Source organism: Galeopterus variegatus, unplaced genomic scaffold, assembly GCF_000696425.1.
Source record: "Galeopterus variegatus unplaced genomic scaffold, G_variegatus-3.0.2 Scaffold1820, whole genome shotgun sequence".
NCBI classification, from domain to species: domain Eukaryota; kingdom Metazoa; phylum Chordata; class Mammalia; order Dermoptera; family Cynocephalidae; genus Galeopterus; species Galeopterus variegatus.
The window spans coordinates 125,917-134,046 of NW_007727931.1; the positions used below are offsets into that span (position 1 = coordinate 125,917).

At 41.0% G+C, this 8,130-nt stretch overlaps 1 pseudogene; it reads left to right on the forward strand.

Annotated features, from left to right (window-relative positions):
* Nucleotides 1-3,131: 3,131 nt before the first annotated feature.
* LOC103595692 lies at nt 3,132-6,342 on the forward strand (annotated as a pseudogene).
* The last annotated feature ends 1,788 nt before the right edge of the window (nt 6,343-8,130 follow it).

Consider the following 8,130-nt stretch of genomic DNA (forward strand, 5'->3'; position numbering starts at 1 on the left):
ACTACAGAGTGAAAAGAAATATAAGTTCTCTAACTAGGCAGGGAAAGAGAAAAGAGCATTGAAATCTAAAATGGCAAGGAGAGGAGGGAGAAGGGGTGAGTGAGTGGGATGACTCAGGCCTTTGTCAATTGTACTGCAGGCCTTTGTCTGTTAGAGAGGCTGGGTTGTGCAGTGGTTAGGGTATAGGCTTTGGAGCCAAGCTGTCTGCATTTGTGTCAAGCTTCACCACTACTTACTAGCTCTGTAAACTTGAGCAAGTAAATTACTTAACGTCTTTGTCCTCAGTTTCCTCATCTGTAAAGGATAATTGTAACCGCTTGGGTTTTTGTGAGTGCTTAGAATAGCACATAGTAAGCACCCAATAAATGCTAGCTATCAATATTATTATAACTATCTTCATCATCATTACTACATTTGTAAACTCTGGCTTTTTCTCTCAGTCCTATCTACTGCTCTTGCTGTAGGGCAATGATTTTTGAAGTGTGATCCAGGGACTTCTGGGGGTCCCTGAAGCTCTTTTAGTGGGTCTGGGAGAGCAAAACTATTTTCATAATATGAAGACATGATTGGCCTTTTTCATTCTCATTCTCTCACAAGTATATAGGGCAGTTTCTCAGAGGTGATGTGATGTGTGATATTACAACAGATTAATGCAGAAACAAATGTGAAAATCCAGCTGTCTTTTATGAAGTCAGACATAAAATGGATTTTCAGAAATGTAAAAGAATGCCATTCTTCTCACTTATTTTTGTTGTGTTTTGGAAACTATAGTTATTTTTCATAAAAATGTGTTATTTATGTTAATATCTAATGGGTTTATTTTTTAGATAATTGCAAACTAGGCATTTAAAAAATTTATCTGTTTTAATTTCTAATATGGCAAATATTCAGAAAATATCCACATAAACAAAAGCTCTTGAAGGTCATCTACCATTTTAAAGCATGTAAAGGGAAAGTAACACCAAAAGTTTGAGAATCACTGCTGTAGGGACTGAATCAGAATCAGAATGGGAAGGTTAACTAGTTTGTAATCCTTTCTCTGGTCACACAAGACCACTTGCTTTTCCCTAAGGAAATGATTTTTGCTCACAGCTCTGAATCTTTGCTGCTGTTCCCTCAGTTGAGAAGGTCTGTTTATCTTTCTTTGCCTGTCAAAACTCTGCACACCCTTTAAGACATCTATACCCCCAACTTCATTGGCTTGTGATGATGAAAGTCCTCACCTTCCCTTCTCAGAAGCTGCCCAGAATCAAGTACACTCATGATCCTTCCCCATGGTCTCTTCCTTCCTTTTCACCAACCACAAACATAGTAATAGCTATGCTCCAATCTGAGCAGATGTGGGAGAATGACCTTCTCCCCAATTCTTTGTCAAATTTTGTCACCTGGCCCCCAAGCAACATTTCTTGTTCGCCGAGTCTCTCAAACCTACTACTTTAGTTTTTGCTCACAAGCCCCTTTCTATCAGAGTCAGACACAGTCTGGATCTGAATGAGGAATGCAACAGCCTGCTCCCCATACCTTCATCTCTCTTGTATTCTTCAGGAGTTCAAGCACTAAAAATATTTTCTTCACAATAGTAGCACTTCTGCCAGATTCTGAATCTTGATTTAAGTTCAGCTGGTATCCCCTGTTGTCATCATCATCATCACCACCATCATCATCAGTCTTCTAATCCTTATATACATTCTGATCCCCATAAAAATTCTGCAAAGAACATGTTATCCATTGTATTAGTTATCTATTGCTTTGTAACAAATTACCCCCCAAACTTAGTAGCTCTAAACAATATTTATTATCTCATAGTTTCTGTGGTTGGGAATCTGGGCTGGCTTAGTTGGGTGCCCTACTTCAGGGTATTTCACAGGCTTCAATCAAGGTGTTGACTGGGCCTGTGGTCTTCTGAACCTTTGACTGGGGAAGGATTTGCTTCCTAGCTCACTCACATGGTTGTTGGCAGGATTCAGTTCCTCACTGGCTGTTAGCTGAAGGCCTTCCTCAGTTCCTTGCCATGTGCGGCTCTCTAAGTGGCAGCTTGCTTCATCTAAGTGTGCAAGCTAAGAAGGTAATAGAGAAAATCTAGTACGAAGGAAGCCAGTCTTTAATGTCCTTATTGTGGAAATGGCATCCCATCACTCTCGCAGTATTCTGTTTGTTAAAAGCAAGTCACTAGGTTCAGCCCATATTCAAGGCAAGAGGATTCCACAAGGCCGGCCCGTGGCTCACTCGGTAGAGTGCGGTGCTGATAACACCAAGGCCACGGGTTCGGATCCTATATAGGGATGGCCGGTTTGCTCACTAGCTGAGCGTGGTGCTGACAACACCAAGCCAACGGTTGAGATCCCCTTACCGGTCATTTTTTAAAAAAAAAAAAAAAAAAAAAGAGGATTCCACAAACGCATGAATACCAGGATCATTGAGGGACACCCTGAAAGATACCTGCCACACTCATTTTCTTAGATGGTGAAACTGAAACTCAGTGAGGTTCAGTAATTCAATCAAGATCACTCAGCTAGTAAATGGCAGAGCTGGAATTGAATTGAATCTGTCTTTTCTTTCTTTCTTTTTTTTTTTTTAAAGATGACCGGTAAGGGGATCTTATCCCTTGATTTGGTGTTGTCAGCACCACGCTCACCCAGTGAGCAAACCGGCCATCCCTATATGGGATCCGAACCCGTGGCCTTGGTGTTATCAGCACCGCACTCTACTGAGTGAGCCACAGGCTGGCCCTGAGTCTGTCTTTTCAAAGCCCTCCTTCAACACTTGCTTCATACTTCTTACACTGTGTTTGTCACTGTGGCTGTCTCCCCCATTCAACTGCAGCCATATCAAGGGCAGGGGAGCTTATGTCCCCTATAATGAAAAAAATGTTGGGAAATAGGTAGAATACATGAATCCAGTAAAACAGTATATATGTTGGAATTGTTCATACAGAAATTGCTAAAACAGAGTTCAAAATAAAAAGCCAGGACTGTAAAACAGAGCATGGGTAAAACTAAGAGAGCAAAGGGGTAACCCACATACACTGTATATATATATGACCGTATATATAGGAAAGGGAGAAAACTCGCAGTCAAGAAGTCCATATCTGTGGGCCTGGTTCCCCTCCCTGGCCCACACGGCGGACAACAATGCCAAACTTCTGCGCTGCCCCTAACTGCACGTGGAAGAGCACGCAGTCTGACCTGGCCTTCTTCAGGTTCCCACGGGATCCCACCAGATGCCAGAAGCGGGTGGAGGATTGCAGGAGAGCAGGCTTATAAGATATAACACCTGATCAACTCAATATACGTCAATTATGTGCCAAACACTTTGAGACCTCTATGATCTGTTGAACTAGCCCTTATAGTACATTACTTCGAGAAAACACGATGCCAGCAATATTTGATCTTATCAGTCATTTCAACAATCCACATAGTAAACACAGAAAATGAATAAAAGAGGGCCGGCCTGTGGCTCACTCAGGAGAGTGCGGTGCTGATAACACCAAGGCCACGGGTTCGGATCCCATATAGGGATGGCCGGTTTGCTCACTGGGTGAGCGTGGTGCTGACAACACCAAGTCAAGGGTTAAAATCCCCTTCCCGGCCATTTTTAAAAAAAAAAAAAAAAGAAAGAAAATGAATAAAAGAGGGCCGGCCTGTGGCTCACTCAGGAGAGTGCGGTGCTGATAACACCAAGGCCACGGGTTCGGATCCCATATAGGGATGGCCGGTTTGCTCACTGGGTGAGCGTGGTGCTGACAACACCAAGTCAAGGGTTAAGATCCCCTTACCGGTCATCTTTAAAAAAAAAAAAAAAAGAAAGAAAATGAATAAAAGAATTGAGTGAAAATGAAATCACGACACTGAAACAGAAAAAAATCGATGAAACTTCTGAACAGGAACAAGAATATAAAACAACAGCAATGCTCAGAACTCCAATCCAGAAGACTGGGGCTAAGAGCAGGATGAAGAAATCTTACCTCTAAACCTTGAAAAGAAGGAAAACAAAGAATACTTAAAATCTCTATTTGAAATTTTGATTCTTATGGGAAAACAAAACATACCTCTGGATAGATATGCTGATGAAATCCCAGAAGGTCTCCTTACTCCTGATAATTTTCAAGTACTGCTGGAGTGCCAGATAAACTCTAGTGAAGAGGTGCTAGAAAACGCTTTGAGACAAGAGCAAGTAACACATTGTTCTGTTGGAAAATACAGCAGAAACAGGTGCTGGAGATCTGTGAGAGCTGTATTCGGGAAGAAACTCTCTGGGAATTAGAGACTCACGCTTCTTTTCCACTATGACTGACGATGTAGTGGACATAGCAGGGGAGGTGCACCTGCCCATATTGGTGAGGTTTGTGGATGAATCTCAGCCCAAAAGAGGAATTCACAGGCTTCCTGCCTTATGAAGCTGATGCAGAAATTTCGGCTGTGAAATTTCACACTACAGTAACTAAGAAGTGGGGACTAAACATGGAGTATTGTCATGGCCAGGTTTACATTGTATCCAGTGGATTTTCTTCCAAAATGAAAGTTGTTGCTTCTAGACTTTTAGAGAAATATCTCCAAGCTATTTATATGCTCTGCTCTTCCTGTGCCTTAAATACATGGCTGGCAAAATCAGTGCCTGTTATGGGAATATCTGTTGTACTGGGAACAAAATTGAGGAAGTTTGCTCTTTTTTCCATCAATCACCACAACTGCTTTTAGAACTTGACAATGTGATTTCTGTCGTTTTTCAGAACAGTGAAGAAAGGAGTAGAGAACTGAAGGAAATTTGTCATTCTCAGTGGACAGGCAGGCATAATGCTTTTGAAATTTTAGTGTACCTCCTGCAACACTTGTTTTATATTTAGATGGTATAAATAGTGACACAAATATTAGATGGAATAACTGTATAGCTGGCCGAGCATTTGTATGCTATAGTGCAATAACAGATTTTGATTTCATTGTTACCATTGTTATTCTTTAAAATGTCCTATCTTTTACAAGAGCCTTTGGGAAAAATCTCCAAGGGCAAACCTCTGATACCTTTTTTGCAGCCAGTAGCTTGACTGCAGTACTGCATTTACTAAATGAATTGGTAGAAAATATTGAAGTTTATCATGAGTTTTGGTTTGAGAAAGCCACAAATTTGGCAACCAAACTTAATATTCAAATGAAACTCCCTGGGAAAATCCACAGAGCTCAGCAAGGTGACTTGGAATCTCAACTAACCTATGAGAGTTACCATAAAGAAACCCTAAGTATTCCAACAGCAGAGCACATTATTCAGGAATTTAAAGATATATTCTCAGAACAGCATGTAAAAGCTCTTAAATGCTTCTCTCTGGTACCCTCAGTCATGGGACACCTCAAATTCAATATGTCAGAAGAACACCAAGCTGACATGTATGGAAGTGACTTACCCAATCCTGACATGCTCTCTGTGGAGCTTCATTGTTGGAGAATCAGATGGAAACACAGAGGGAAAGAAATACAGCTTCTGTGCACCATTTGTGAAGCCCTCCATCTGCCTGACATCAAGTTTTTTCCTAATGTCTATGTATTGCCGAAGGTCCTATGTATTCTTCCTGTGGTGAAGGTTGAAAATGAGCGCTATGAAAATAGACAAAAACATCTCAAAGCATACTTGAGAATACTTTAACAGACCAAAGGTCAAGTAACTTGGCTTTGCTAAACATAAATTTTTTTTTTTTTTTTTTAAAGATGACCAGTAAGGGGATCTCAACCCTTGGCTTGGTGTTGTCAGCACCACGCTCAGCCAGTGAGCCAACCAGCCATCCCTATATAAGATCCGAACCTGTGGCCTTGGTGTTATCAACACCGCACTCTCCTGAGTGAGCCACGGGCCGGCCCTTAAGATATGACCCTTTCGGGCTGGCCCCGTGGCTCACTCGGGAGAGTGCGGTGCTGACAACACCAAGGCCACGGGTTCGGATCCTATATAGGGATGGCCGGTTTGCTCACTGGGTGAGCGTGGTGCTGACAACACCAAGTCAAGGGTTAAGATCCCCTTACCGGTCATCTTTAAAAAAAAAAAAAAAGATATGACCCTTTCTTTTTTTTTTCCTTTGTGACCGGTAAGGGGATCGCAACCCTTGGCTTGATGTCGCCCGCACTGCGCTCAGCCAGTGAGTGCACCGGCCATCCCTATATAGGATCCGAACCCGAGGTGGCAGCGCCGCTGTGCTCCCAGCGCCGCACTCTGCCAAGTGAGCCACAGGGTCGGCCCTGCTTAACATAAATTTTGATGTACAACACGATCTGGATTTAATGTTAGACACATATCAAACTCTATACATCTAAGTCAGAGCTTCCTACGTATAATTCAGAAACCACTGAAAATACCTAAGAGACTTTTTAAATCAGTTTTCTGTTATATTTGATATTTGGAAGAAAATCTGTAAGATGTATGTAGCCACCTAATCACTGAATATCTTTGCCTATTGGCCTTCTATTTATTTATTTATTTATTTTAAAAGATGACCGGTAAGGGGATCCCAACCCTTGACTTGGTGTTGTTAGCACCACGCCCAGCCAGTGAGACAACCGGCCATCCCTATATAGGGATCCGAACCCGTGGCCTTGGTGTTATCAGCACCGCACTCTCCCGAGTGAGCCACAGGCCGGCCCTGGCCTTCTATTTAATATGTTAGCCATTGATTATCTATTTAAATGGCCCCTGTTTGAACTCTCATGCTTTGAAGATCTATCTGTTCTCCCAGAAGATAGCATTGAAAGTGCCACATTTCACTTCTGTGAGATCTCTGCTAGTGGTACTCTGGAATTATTTAGGTAAGTCATTTTAGACATCACATTTATTATCACAGTGGATCCATCTGTCGGATATTGAGTTATCAATTCTTTTGAAGAGGTGTGGCAGGAAGGAATACATTTGATAAAATGTTGCAATGAAGCCCACAATTGACCTTTGAATAGTGGGAGTTTTGAGGATGTTGTTGAAAATCTGTAATGCACAGTTAAGGGAATTAAGAGAGAAGCTTGCGAACTTGCCAAATAAGGATTTCAGTGTAGATTTTGTCTTTATCAAGTGAACTTAGAGGGACAAGTTACAGTTAAAGTTTTAATGCAAGAAAAGTTTTAATGGAAGAACTTGTCATTGTTCCTCGTTTGGTTGTTGCTGCTTACATACCTTTGTTGAGGCTACATCTTCATATGCTTTTTAGCAGGCATATGTTGAACACTTCTGTTTCATGGTCAGGACAGAATCAGAGGCCGTGGATACTGACAACTGACTTCTCTGTTTTCTTCTGTCTTTTTCCATTACTATATATACTACCTTGTCTTGTTTTATAAGCAAAACCTGAAAAGCCTACAAAAATGAGTGTTTTGTGGTTTATCTAGAAAAATACAGAAAATATTGCTGTTATTTTTGGTGAGGAAAATCAATTTTGTATAATTTATTTCAATCTAAATAAAGATATTGCCACTTAGATCTGGAGAGAAAGTATTAAACCACTTTACACAACAACCATCAAAAAGAATCCTTTCTGAAAAGAGGGAATGGGGTTAACAACACTCCTAAAACGTACATTTTTAAACTTTCCATTGGCTAGATCAGTGCAATGTAAGACTCTACCCTACAGAACAGTCACCCAACTGTGGTCTTAGCTTTTGTTATTTTCCTAAAATACCACCAAAACAGCTAGCTGTGCAATCCCTCCATGGCCTTGGTACCTAGAAACGTAAACTTAGTGGCACAGGCCTTGGCTCTAACTCAGACTATTCCATTCTACTTTCTACTTCTGTTAATTCAGTAAGAAAACTTACAGAAAGTTATCAGTGAGGAACTGTCTCCAGAAAATCCTGCACTTTTGAAAACGTTTACACACTTCTGCAAGATCCTGCAAGCTTGCTCATATTACAGTGTTGAGTGGAAGTTCAGTCAGTAGAGGAAGGTTGACAGTGATTAACTCTTTAAGTTTAAGCATTACACAAGTGATGTGTTCATGACAGTAAAGCTGTAAATTTAAAAAATTTTTCAATTGTCAAAGAGAATTTTTTTTCTGAAAATTTTGCTTAAGTGTCCTGGATGTTAGTGTTTATAGGATTAGGTAGGTCATCTGCTGTTGTCAAGCAGCATTTACAATTATTGAGCAAGACTCCTTTAGCCATAAAA